Genomic DNA, 13614 nt, shown 5'->3' with positions numbered 1-13614 from the left:
ACAGAATTGATATGCGTGGTGTGTAGAACTACAAGTTGTTAGGCTGTGACTATCTGGTTCCTCGTATGTCTGTATCTTTCCCTGATCCCCAGCCTTGACGCTCTGAGATGATGTGAAAAAGAAACTCTGTTCCAGACTCTTCCATTAGCGGTAACTGCACCCCCTGCAGCTTCTGGAACACACTTTAGGTAGGTAAAGGTGAGAGAGGCCAAGATAAAAAGCATTGCCTGGGGATTCTGTGATTGCTCAATTTGAAACATTTCCCTGCAGGGGTAGTGAGGGAAGGAGGGGGACATATACTCATCTATTTAGTGGTATCCACTGGTAACTCATTCCCTGCCAACAGTGGTATGTATGTATGTATGTATGTATATATATATATATATATATATATATATATAAAATCATATATATATTTATTTTTTTATCCAAGGTGGCTTATTTGTAGACATGCCACAAATAAGAAAAATGTGTATGATTCATTTATACTAGTATTTGAGATCTACCTACAATTGAGGTTGTTGTCCATTCACTATATATAGTTAACTATAGCCACATGTATATATGGCTAATAATAACATGTATATAAGATAATAAACTTCAAAATTGCAATTTCTGAAATCAAACCAAAGTGTTATTGTTTTTGACGAAAGAGAGCCAACACAATTATAAGGCAAAAGTGGTACAAAGTATGGGGTTGCGAATCTTTTTTTTTTTTTTTCTCCTTAATTAAACAGCTCTTATTTTAAATTGTATTCCTGCTGTTGTCCTTTAATTGGTTATTCACATGACCAGAGTTCTATTAAAAAATAAATTGACCCTTGCGGTGTGAGGCATGCCAGGTATACTAGGGAAGCTGGGTACATAAGCCCAGAAGAGAGTTACACTTAAAGGGAAGTCAGCACTGGCTGTTAAACTGTATTTATTAAATTAGCCTGATGGCGCTGGATTCCCACCAGTATTAATATAAAACACTCTATTTTAGCACTGGTACATGGTATAAATTATGCAATATGTCATTATGTATGTCTCAAAACAAGAAAAACTGCTCTGGTCCATTATTGGCATAGAGAGAACTCAGTTTAGGATAGGGGGCCGTTTTATTTTTAAAAAAAAACTCTTTATCCAAGGGCTTAACTAGAACTGACTGGGCCCCACAGCAATTCTTTTTTACAGGGCCACCCATGACCATCCTAGCATTACATGTGTGCATATGTAAGAGTAAGTTCACATAATGTTTTTGCCATCCATTTGACATATACGTTGGAGGAAAAAAAGCATACAAAATCGTAGCACACCACACTTTTGTATCCTGCAGAGTTCAGTAAAAAAAAAAGTATACTTTTTTTTTTACAATGGACTTCTATGGTAAGTGGGGAGGCTGCCGTATACTGTATACTATAGCACAGAAGGCTGCAGCCTGGGCCTGGTGATCAATGGTGTGGACTGTGTTTGCCAAAGCTCATTTGCTCTATTGGGAAATACAGGGCACAGTATAATATACTAGAATCTACAGTGTATGCTGTAAAGATATTAGCCCTACCCCCCGAATAATAATACATTTAGTGACTATATATTACCAACATACAGAGACTAAATAACACCGCCATACTGGATATCAAACACTGTAACATTATAGCCCTATACCATGATTGGATAACCCTGCCATACAAGGACTGGATAACAGGGTTAGGGGGCATAGTACACGTTAGGAGGTACAGTCACACGACCCTGTGACGTTAGAAGGTCCTCATGGGATTTATACACTACCATATTGAAAGGCAGAGGAGTGATACAGGTGACCAGGGCCCTGTATGGACAAGAGGGGTGCATGCATCAAGTTGTTGGAAGGGGCTCTGAGGGGGATTAATACAAGAAGTAGGTGGCAGGAGGTCTGTGCAAGGCAGCAATAGGAGATAGGCGGGGTGCAACAGGGAGAGAAAAAAGTTGACAGGAGCTCTGGATAAATGACTGAGGAAAGGAGAAAGCAGGGGCTTGGTGACAATGAGTGAGATAAGAGAAGGACAGGATATGTGGGGCAGGGGTTAGAGTAGGTGTCAGGGAGTCTGTAATTGCTAAATAAGGCAGTAAAAGTTCATTGTTGTTGAGAAGGTGAAGGTTGCCTGCAAGGATATAACTAGGGAAGTAACTACAGAGATGATATGAGGTGAATTAAAGAAGGTGAGGATAGGTAAAGCAACGGGTCCTCATGGAATCATATTGAGAGTACTGAAAGTCTGTAGTGACCAGTTGTGTGGTGTACTTGGAACCTGGGGACTATGACTGTACCAGCTCTGTGAAAGACATCATGTATCGTCCCCATCCTGAAGGTAGCCAGACCTGCAAGTCCCAAAGAATACTGTCTGGTAGCACTTACGTAACAGATCATTAAAGTGCTTGAAAGACTACTTCTGAGAATCTTATCAACGGAAATCAGCCCAGTTGTTGACCCACTCCACTTGGCTTATAAACAGCACGCTGAATGGAAAACAAAGTCATATATATGCTACTATGAATACTGTTTTATGTGGAGGAGAGGTGGAATGTAGTAAGAATCACCATGTTCAACTTCTGTAGTGCCTTCAATACCATACGGCCTGACGTACTCGACAAGAAACTTGATAAACTTGGGTTCACAGGTCACTTGAGAGCATGGATTTTAGACTACATGATCGACAGACCACAATTTATATGCTGGCAAGAATTAAGTTAGATACTCAGTGGAGCAGCATAGCAGCACTGCAGGGACCGGTACTATGAGCTTTTATGTTCTCACTGTATACGGCTGATTTTCAGAACAACAGCAAACTCTTCCGCTTGCGGAAGTACTCACATGACTCGGTGATAGTTGGCTGCCTTGAAGGGGGGGTGTGCGTCTGAATATAGGAGCGTGATGGACGGGTTTTGTAGGATGGTGTGTGACAACTAGTCTCGTCAACAACTTCTCAAATACTTAGGAGATGCGAGTAAATTTCAGATATGATAAGGCCAATTGTATACCAAAAACAATCGACATCCAGGAAGTGGATACCATGGAAACTTGCGGTTTCACCCAGCGGTCCTTTCACGGCAAACTTTGCTCGTTCGCGACTCCCAAACATGCGAACATATGGCAATATTCGCACACGCCATATTTTTTTGCATAGCACCAAACTTTGACCCATGACACATCCATCATGTGGGACAGGACAGCCAATTGAGACATTTCAGCACATAGACACACCCCCAACCCTATAACAGAACCCGATCTGGCAGCCATTTTACATTATGTGTTTTGCCAGTGTAGGGAGAGGTTGCATTTTGGAGCAGGGACAGTTAGGGACACCAAACGCTAGCTAATACGGACACAAAAGTCCTTTTAAGGACTGGTATAGGTGTGCTATCGATAGGTGTGAAGTAGAGGGGTGTGATATATTTATAATATATTTTCTAACATAGAAATTATATTATAGTGTATTTGTATTGTCAGCAGTTGTGTGCGGTTCTGCTGCGATACTGCAGCTAGATAGAGGGACAAACGCTATTGGAGTAACTAATTGCAACGTGTGTGATATACTTGTTGCCCCAAAAAAAACAGCTTGAGAGCTGCGATATACCTTCATCCACAAAATCCTGATTGAGGGGTGCTATATACCTGTTTCTGCCAAATACTGATTGAGGGGTGCTATATACCTGTTTCCGCCAAATACTGATTGAGGGGTGCCATATACCTTCTTCCACAAAATACTGATTGAGGGGTGCTATTGCTAAATACCTTCTTCCACCAAATACTGATTGAGGGCTGTGATACACCTGCTTCCACAAAATACAGATTTAAGGGGTGCCAAATACTGATTGATAGGTGCTATATACCTGTTTCCACCAAATACTGGTTGAGGGGTGCTATATACCTGTTTCTGCCTAATACTGATTGAGGGGTGCTATATACCAGTTTCCAACAAATACTGATTGAGGGGTGCTATATACCTTCTTCCACCAAATACTGATTGAGGGCTGCGATACACCTGCTTCCACAAAATACTGATTGAGGGATATCATATACCTGTTTCCACCAAATATTGATTGAGGGATGCTATATACCTTTTTCCACAAAATCCTGATTGAGGGGTGCTATATACCTGTTTCCGTCAAATAATGATTGAGGGCTGCTATATACCAGTTTCCCCCAAATACTGATTGAGGGTTGCTATATACCTTCTTCCACAAAATACTGATTGAGGGCTGCGATACACCTGCTTCCGCAAAATACTGATTGAGGGGTGCCATATACCTGTTTCCGCCAAATACTGATTGAGGGGTGCTATATACCTGTTTCTGCCAAATACGGATTGAGGGGTGCCATATACCTTCTTCCTCTAAATATTGATTATAGGGTGCTATTGCTATATACCAGTTTCCGCCAAATACTGATTGAGGGGTGCCCTATATCTTCTTCCACTAAATGCTGATTGAGTGGTGCTATTGCTACATACCTTATTCCACCAAATACTGATTGAGGGCTGCGATACACCTGCTTTTACAAAATACTGATTGAGGGGTGCCATATACCTGTTTCTGCCAAATACTGATTGAGGGGTGCCATATACCTTCTTCTACAAAATACTGATTGAGGGGTGCTATTGCTATATACCTTCTTCCACCAAATACTGATTGAGGGCTGTGATACACCTGCTTCCACCAAATACTGATTGAGGGGTGCCACATACCTGTTTCCGCCAAATACTGATTGAGGGGTGCCATATACCTTCTTCCACAAAATACTGATTGAAGGGTGCTATTGTCATATACCTTTTTCCACCAAATGCTGATTGAGGGCTGCGATATACCTTCTTCCACAAATACTGCTCTTCTCTACTGACTTAGGCAGAGGGCATTTAGAAAACGACAGGCAGAGGAAGAGGCAGACCATTCCGCAGGAATGGTAGGGGTTCGGGCAGGTGCACCAGGCCGGAGCCTAAGTGGGAAGTTGGAGAAGGCGCGTGCGATAACTTCAAAGGGTGCACCAGAGTTGTTTGAGTGGCTCACTCAGCCTTCTGCTTCTGCACCCTCCTCATGCTCTGTATCTGCACCTTCCTCACTCACTGCTGTGTGCACCCCCAAAGACACCACCACCACTACCACCATAGCCCTTCCACTCGAGTTAGAGGAATTATTTTCCCATCCATTCCCAGACCTTACTGATGCACAGCCATTCTTGGCATCAGAAGAGGAGATAGTCATCCACCATGCCAACTTGCGCTCCCAGGACGCCGGCACATGGCTCCGCAGTGTGGGATTTTTTTTAACGTGTCAGCTGCTGATAATAGTGTTGCCATCTGCAGCCTGTGCTGTCAACGCATAAGTCGCGGTAAGCCCAACACTCAGCTTAAGAAGGCACCTGGCCTACCATCACCGAGCCCAGTGGGAGCAATGCCGTCAGAACCCACAAAGCCACACTCCCGGTGCTCCACGTCCTGCCTCTTCTCCTTCTCCTCTCTCCTCCCATTTGTCCTCCACTCCACCTTCAACCGTGCCGTCGTTGCATTCATCTGGCACAAGGCAGGCTTCTGTGGACCAAATGTTCGAGCATACAAAAATCATGACGCTGGACAATTCTCTTGCTCAGTGGCTGACCGCTGGCTTGTCGCAACTGCTAGCCCGCCAACTACTGCCATAATGTATAAATTGGTAGACTTGGAAGCCTTTAGAAAATTTGTCGCCATTGGCACACACCACAATGGAAGGTACCAGGAAGGAAATATTTCTCCCAGAAGGGCATCCCTGTGGTATATGGCCACGTTTAGCGGCAAGTAATTATATCTCTGGCACACAGTGTCGGTGCCAAGATATATCTGACCACAGACACGTGGTCTAGAAAACACGGGCAGGGAAGGTATATAACTTTTACTGCCCACTCGGTGAACCTTCTGACGGCCGTCAAGCTTGTAACCCGTGGCACCCATGGGGATTTGGTGTTACCGCCATGGATTGCATGCAGGCCTGCCTCTTCTTCTCCTCCTCCATCTTCTGTCTCCTCCTCGGCTGACTCCTCTTTTTCCACTGCTACCGCCTCTTCCGCTGCACTCCCCCCCCCCACTCCAAGCTCCCCAAAACCATGCTGTGCAACGGCTGTTGTGCCTGGAAGCCAAGAGCCACACCGGTCCGGTCCTGTACTCCTTTTACCTCTGTGGTCACAGGCCGATCAGTGGCTAACCCAGCGCAATTTGACAGTTGGTAAAGTGGTGTGCAACAACAGTGCCTATCTGCTGAGAGCGCTGAAACTGGGCAAAATGACACACATGCCATGCATGGCACACGTCCCAAACTTAGTTGTGCAGTGATTCGTTGCCAAATACCCCGGGATCCAGGATGTCTTGCGGCAGGCCAGGAAAATCTCTGGCCATTTTAGAAGATCTTACACGGCCATGGCCAGCCCGTCAGACGTTTGATTTGTGACTGCCCAAAGCGCTGGAACTCTACCTTGTATATGCTTGATAGACTGCTCCAGCAGAAACGTGCCGTTACCGACTACCTGTATGAACTCTGCGGCAGGACAGGTTCTGGGGAGCTTGTCTTTTTTCACCGCGCCAGTGGCTGCTCATTCGCGACGCATGCAGACTTCTATGGCCATTTGATGAGATGACCAAACTGGTCAGTCGCAGCCAGGACTCCATCAGTGACATCGTACCTTATGCCTTCTTTCTGGAGCATGCATTGCGTTGTGTCATTGATCAAGCCATCGAGGAGCAGGAGCTGGAAGATGAGAAAGTCGCAATGCTGAATGAATTCCCAGGAGCAGGAGTCTGAAGAGGAGTCAGAGGAGGATGGTGGCTGGGTGGGGGGAGGAGGAGGAGGAGCAAGAAGAGCAGGCTTTAAACTTTTCAGGGATCCCTGGTGTTGTTCGTGGCTGGGGGGAGGAGTCCGGGTACGACATTCTCCTGGGCGATGAGCAGGAGCCAGGGCGCTCCACCGCTTCTAATTTAGTGCAAATGGGGGCCTTCATGCGCCAGTGTTTGAAGAAGGACCCCTGTAAAAAAAGCATAAATGTCAAGAACCTGTACTAGGTGGAAATGTACTTAGACCCCCGGTACAAACACAAAATGGTGGACATGTTACCAGCATCACAGAGGGCTGTCACAATGCAGCATTTCCAGGCCTTCCTGCAAGAGATGTTGCATTCTGCTGTTGCGGGCACTAACAGAGGAATTTCCACCCAAAGCGAAACAGGTGCGGGTACCAATCCTACCACACCTGCAAAAAGAGGGCGGTTTGAAGATGTGTTGGTCACTTCGGATATGAGATCATTCTTGCAGCCAACCCATCGACAGCAGACTTCCAGATCCAGGCTCAGGGAATGCTTAGACTGACAGGTGTCCGACTACATTGGGTTAACAGCCGATGTGGACACTCTGAGAAGCGAGGAACCCCTTGACTTCTGGGTGTGCAGGCTTGACCAGAGCTGGTACAATTTGCCATGGAACTCTTGGCTTGCCCCTCATCGAGTGTCCTGTCCGAAAGGATGTTCAGCGCAGCAGGGGGGATCGTGACCGATAAGCGCACTCGCCTAGCTCATGACAGTGTAGACTACCTCACATTTAAAAAAATTAATGAGGCATGGAACTCTGATGAATTCAACACCTGTGATGACCGCGTGTAATTGAACTTCCTCATGCCAGCCCACACATATCCGCCACCACCGAGAACAAAGAATGCCTTATGTACTGTGTATACAGCGGCATAAAAGGCCTTTTATGTCAGGTGAATGCCTAATTTTTGGAGTCTGCAGGTTGATAACTGGGAAGGTGCACATTGACGGTGTCTATAAAAAAGGATAACGCAGGCTATACTTTCTTAGGTGGCTGAGGTCCTTTAATGTGTGTGGCATTATGCTAGAAAAGTTCTAGCAGGCGGTCATGGCAAGAGTCCTTTCTTCATATCGACGACATAGGGGACCAGCATAAGAGTACGTGATGAGAATAGTTTAAAAAATCAGGAAGGCATACAGTGTGATTACGCACATTTTGGAGAATTTGGGAGAGAAGGGTGCTGAAAAAGCTTTGTGTAATAGCAGAAAGTGTAAACCACTCACTTTACCAACTAGTAATGGGACAATGCAGCACCTTTAGTGACAGGTATGTGCATCTCCAATGCAACACGGATCGGTACAGGAAATCATTGCTACTCATGGCAATTTCTATGTACAATAAGTCGATGGAAGGGGAGGGCCTATATACAGTATTTATATAGTTTATAAATGTGTGGAATGATAGGTAATTGTATAATTTATGCGTACTGATATGGTTGAATGCTTGAGCTGCTGTATTTGCAAAGCAATTTCCTTTGTGGATCAATAAAGTTGTATCATTTTATGTCCCTTGGGAACAAAGGATCAGGCATTCTTTCCTCCAACATCTGCCATTGTGGGAAAGTCTGGTCACTGCCAAACACATTGAATGGTTGGCTAATTTAATCTTAGTGTTTGGTCTATGTCTTTGTCTTCTAATATTTTTGTCTCTGTCTTGATGTTTTTTTTTTGGTTTTGTTTATTTGCTCAGTCAAAAGTAAAGAATGACTCCCTCGCATAGTACTAGAAGATCCTCCTATGGGCCCATATTCTGACATAATAATGGGTCCCTTATATAAATGGATCCTAAATGCACTGCATAAAACAGCAGCTTTTTAAGCTGTAACTTGCTGCTAAAGAGCCACTGCTGCTAAGGACTGATGATATGTCTGGTGTATGAGGCGCTTACAAGAAAGTATATGATGCAATTCAAAATGGAAATACACATGTTAGATACAGATAAATGGTAGGCCCACAGAATCATTTTTTAGTTTGAAGAAAGGTAGAGGTGTAGGTAAGCTTCCCTTTACCCCTGGCAAATATTAATTTTCCTACTCCTGCCCTATATCTAAATATCATGGCCAAGGGAGAATGGCTTGCTAGTTCCCCTCAGGCACCCAGCACTTGGGGCAAATGTCCTGTCAGCCCCTACCTAGCTATGTCAATCACCCATGGTACCCTAGTCTAGAAATGCATATAATTAGCAACAGCCCTAACCGTTCTTTTAATATTGTGCTCCTTTAAAGGATAACTGTCACATTTAGACCCTAATTTCAATTTTCATATATGTAGTTGCTAATAACATGACATTCCAGAATCAGTTACTATTAGACTGACTTACCCCATATTTAATAAGATTCAGCCCTTAGCAACCAGTCTGCATAAAACTGCAATTTCACTATTCAGTTAAGATGGCCGCCACTGCCCTCACCCTGAGGCTAATCCCGCCTGCCCTCACTAGCCAGTAACAATAGCCCCCCAAAAGTGTCAGTAACCAGAGCCCTCCCCCCTAAAGGGTTAATCTCCTGCAGCACAAAGGGGTCCTCTTACCACATGTTGCTTTCATTTATACACTGAGCAGACGGCAGATCTCCCTTCCCTGGTCTGCGCTGCTTCAACTCTGCATTGTCCCAGTCTGCTGAGTGAGGGAGCGTCTGCCAAGCGCAGGGACAGGGAGAAGTGCACACAGCCCAGGCACTGTTATCAGCTGCTGAGAAGGACCTGGCTTTAATCATTTACTTACAGTCCCTGGCTGTCTGTAATCTGACCTTGCACGCTGCCTGCTTCTGCGTCCTCCGTCCTTCAGCACATAGACGGACCATGCCTAGCAACCTGATTTTAAGCAGAGGTAAAAGCAGGCAGTAGAGGGAACTAAACTGTGGAATTAAGGGGTAATTGAATACACAGTGAAAAGTTTAAATAGGGCCACCAAGGAGATATTAATCACCACAATCCAATACTCCCCCAAAAAATAATAATGGCAGTTATACTTTAACCTTTAGACCTAATAAACTTTTTTTTTTTTTTTATTGAATAATTAAGCATGTGAATTTTTCGTTATTTTTCTAATCTGTATATCCAATAGACTTTTGACATATGCTATCATCTGGAAAGATCCTAAAACTATCACAGATTCAGCCGAATCAAGAGACAAAGAAGTCATTATTAGTTAATAATTTAGAGCCCCAGATGCTTGGGGCCCGTTTACACAGGCTGATGATAGCAAGGATGACCGTTCCTAGCCAACAATTGCTGTGAGTGCAGTTCAGGGTAGAAGCAATGTTGGACATTGCTAGGCATTTGAAATCAGCCTGTGGTCAGGACATCATAGAAGAAGATCATAACAATATTGCAGACTATGGAATTTATTTTCAGAGAGCAGGCAAACATTTTAAATCTATATATGATTTAAGGTGTAGCCACCAGTGCGTCTAAAGCACCAGATGCACTGGTGGAGATTTACTAAGCCTAGTGCACCAGAATTCTCGGTTTTCACCGAAAAAACATTGTGTGCCACATTCATAATTTTTTCATGCTTTTTTCACAAACTTGTATATGAATGTAAAAGGAAGACCTGGCACTCTATATAAGCAGTCAAAATGTATCGTATATTGATAAATCTTCTTCAATGTGCAGCAAATAAAGATATACTGTATTACTATACTAGTTTTATTGAAAGATTGAAAGTGGCCTAAAGCTTAAAAACACCCCAAGAAATGAGCTCTGCTGAGTGAAAGTCTTTATGTAGACAGATTTCCATGGAGAATATACAAGTGGCTGTTCAAGTACTTGTATGTTAATGTTCACTGGCCGTTCTAGGAGTATGGGAGAAACTCCTTACAGTGCACCACACCATCCAAGGTGTTCCTGGTACTCAAGGTGTTAAGATACAAAATACTGCACTGAGCTGAGTAAAAACATGGTTTTACTCATGATTTATAAGCCAATTTTCACCCAAGCTGCACGAGGAGGTTGCAAAATCTTTCTGGGTCAATGTGTCACTGGCAAGTGGGTTATTGCTTTAATAATGTAGTGAGAGGAAAGAGAAACACTAGGAATGGGAAAGCAGATGAAATATAGGTGATATACATGTCTCTCGGTGTGTTCCTGTGGATCTGATGCAAATCTCATTGTTTTGCTATTTTGCTAACAAAAAATGCAATAAACAGATTAACATAATATTTTCCTACATCCAGATATAATATTGTGATTTAGGTAACAAAGACCATCTATTAAAGAAGCACTCCGCGATTTTTTTTCTTTGGATATACTGCAGAATAGGCCATTATTAAAGAATAAGTTAAAAGCTCTTGCGTTATACCTGTATTATTTGATGTGTGATTTGTGGGTTGTCTACCTCATGTATAGTTTTCCAAATGAATTCTACATTTTCCATCATGCCTGGTTTTGCAGGAGATGGGAAGGGGGGGGGGGGGGGGGGGGCTTAGCTGGCAGAAGGGATTTGATTGGTGATGATGTCATCCAGTAGTTCAAGAAGTTGGAACATTCTTTACACACCTTTTTATCACACCCTTTTCACACCTTCAAAGATATAATGCAATCCTCTTTTTTCTCCCAAACACCTCTCACACAGTAAATGATCTTTTAGTGTAAATGCAACTGTTTGCCTGCAAAAGATGTATTATACTCTGCGGATCTAAAGGCAGTGCTCCAGACAAAAAATAAATAAACAGGAGCCATTGGCTCCTAAACTGAAAAATTTAGGAGCCAAAGAAAATTTTTAGTCGCAACATTGAAAAAAAACAAAAGACTTGGAGAAGATGAGACGCAGGTCACAGTAATGAGTCAGCACTACATATTAGGGGTGTCACGATAACAACATTTTGATTCGGTTTCGATACCATAAAAAAGTATTGCGATACTCGATACCATTCGATACCACTAAAAAAATTAAATAAAAAAAACACCATTCCGCATTTTATGGAACGTCTGGCCCAATAGAAGAGTCCTGGCCTATTTTTTTTGGGGGGGGACAAAGTGACATGGTTATTATTTTTTTTCTTTTACGACATTCAATGCATAGAAGATATTTTTAAATATTTTAAACTTTTTTTTCCCCCAACACATTTTATTTACTAACTATTAGCCCCCTTAGGGGCTACAACCCTTGTCCTATTCACTCTAATAGAGCTCTATTAGGGTGAATAGGATCTCACACTCTCCCTGCTGCCCTGTGCATAGTACAAACAGCAGCAGGGAGCTTACCATGGCAGCCAGGCCTTCAGTAGCATCCTGGCTGCCATGGTAACCGATTGGAGCCCCAGGATTACTCTGCTGGGGCTCCGATGGGAACTGCCACTGAGGAGGAGGGGAGGGGACCCTGTGGCCTCTGCCATCAATGACTTTAACACTTGTGGGGGGGGGGGGAAGGGCGCACTGCGTCACCAATGTTTTTAATACTGGGATTAGAGGGGGTGGCGCACTGTGCCACCAATGTTTTTAATACTGGGGGAAGGGGTGCGTTCATTAATTCAAATACAGGAGGTGGTGGCTGTAGAATCAAATAGCTGGCACCGGACCTCTATGACAGGTAGCTGCGATCTGCGGCAGTTAACCCCTCAGGTGCGGGTTAACTGCCGCGGATCGCAGCTACCTGTCATAGAGGTCCGGTGCCGGCTGTAGAATCAAATAGCCGGCACCGGACCTCTATGACAGGTAGCTGCGATCCGCGGCAGTTAACCCCTCAGGTGCAGGTTAACTGCCGCGGATCGCAGCTACCTGTCATAGAGGTCGAGTGCCGGCTATGTGGTTCTGGCGCCAGCACCCGCCTCCTGTATTTGAATTAATGGGTGAGTTATCTTCATTGGTGGCGCAGTGGCCACAGCCCCTCCCCTCCTCTTCTCCTCTGTCCTTCCATTGGTGGCAGCGGCAGCAGCGGCACAGGGGGAGGGAGAGACTGCACTGGGGCGGTGGGGCAAGGAATTATTGGCTCCCATATCCTGCTGCAATATTCAGCTATGGTGCAGCAGCCATGTCGCAAATGGAGACAAGGCTAAAAAGTCTTGTCACCATTTTCAAATTTGAAGGCGCATTGGCGACCATTTTGGTCGCCATCTCGATCACTGAAAGGGTTGTCGTTCAAACATTAACAACCTGAAATAACAACTCATTTGTTGCTCGATCAAATAAATTATCTACTCATGGAAAGGGACCTTTAGTTAACTTCTGAAAAAAGACAAGTCCTTCAAGTTCAGCCTATAACCCTACATTGTTGATCCACAGGAAGACAAACCTCTATGATCCAGTTAACAATTGCTTCATATTAGGGGGAGAATTCTGTGTAGACAACAAAATGGCTCTATGGATAAATCTCTAGATCAATGACCGATTTCCCAAAATTTTGTACATGTAATATTATTACATCTTAAGAATGGCATCCAAACTTCTCTGAACTTCTTCAAATAAGTCAATCATCACAGCATCCTGTAGATTCCATAGTCTCACAGCTTTTACAATAAAGAATCCTATGATGACAATGTCAGTAGGAGACGAATATAAAGGCGTTAATTTTTTTATTTGTTTATAGATAAGGGAATCATGCATTTTTCTAGTATACATGCATTTAAAATCCTGCCATACTTAGGCTTCCATTACATATATCCGGCTATCCAGCTCAGTTTTCCTCTGGCACGGTGCAGAAAATGCCAAATTGAAATTGAAGCCAGAACTGTGGACCCACTGTGCCAACTAAACCTAAGGACGTTATCCTGGCAGTTCCCTGGTATTCACTCTTTAACCACTATAATGGGATCTGCACTTTGCTGCGGGTT

The sequence above is a fragment of the Bufo gargarizans genome, chromosome 1 (assembly GCF_014858855.1).
Source record: "Bufo gargarizans isolate SCDJY-AF-19 chromosome 1, ASM1485885v1, whole genome shotgun sequence".
In the NCBI taxonomy this organism is placed as follows: domain Eukaryota; kingdom Metazoa; phylum Chordata; class Amphibia; order Anura; family Bufonidae; genus Bufo; species Bufo gargarizans.
Note: the sequence above shows the minus strand (reverse complement) of the source record.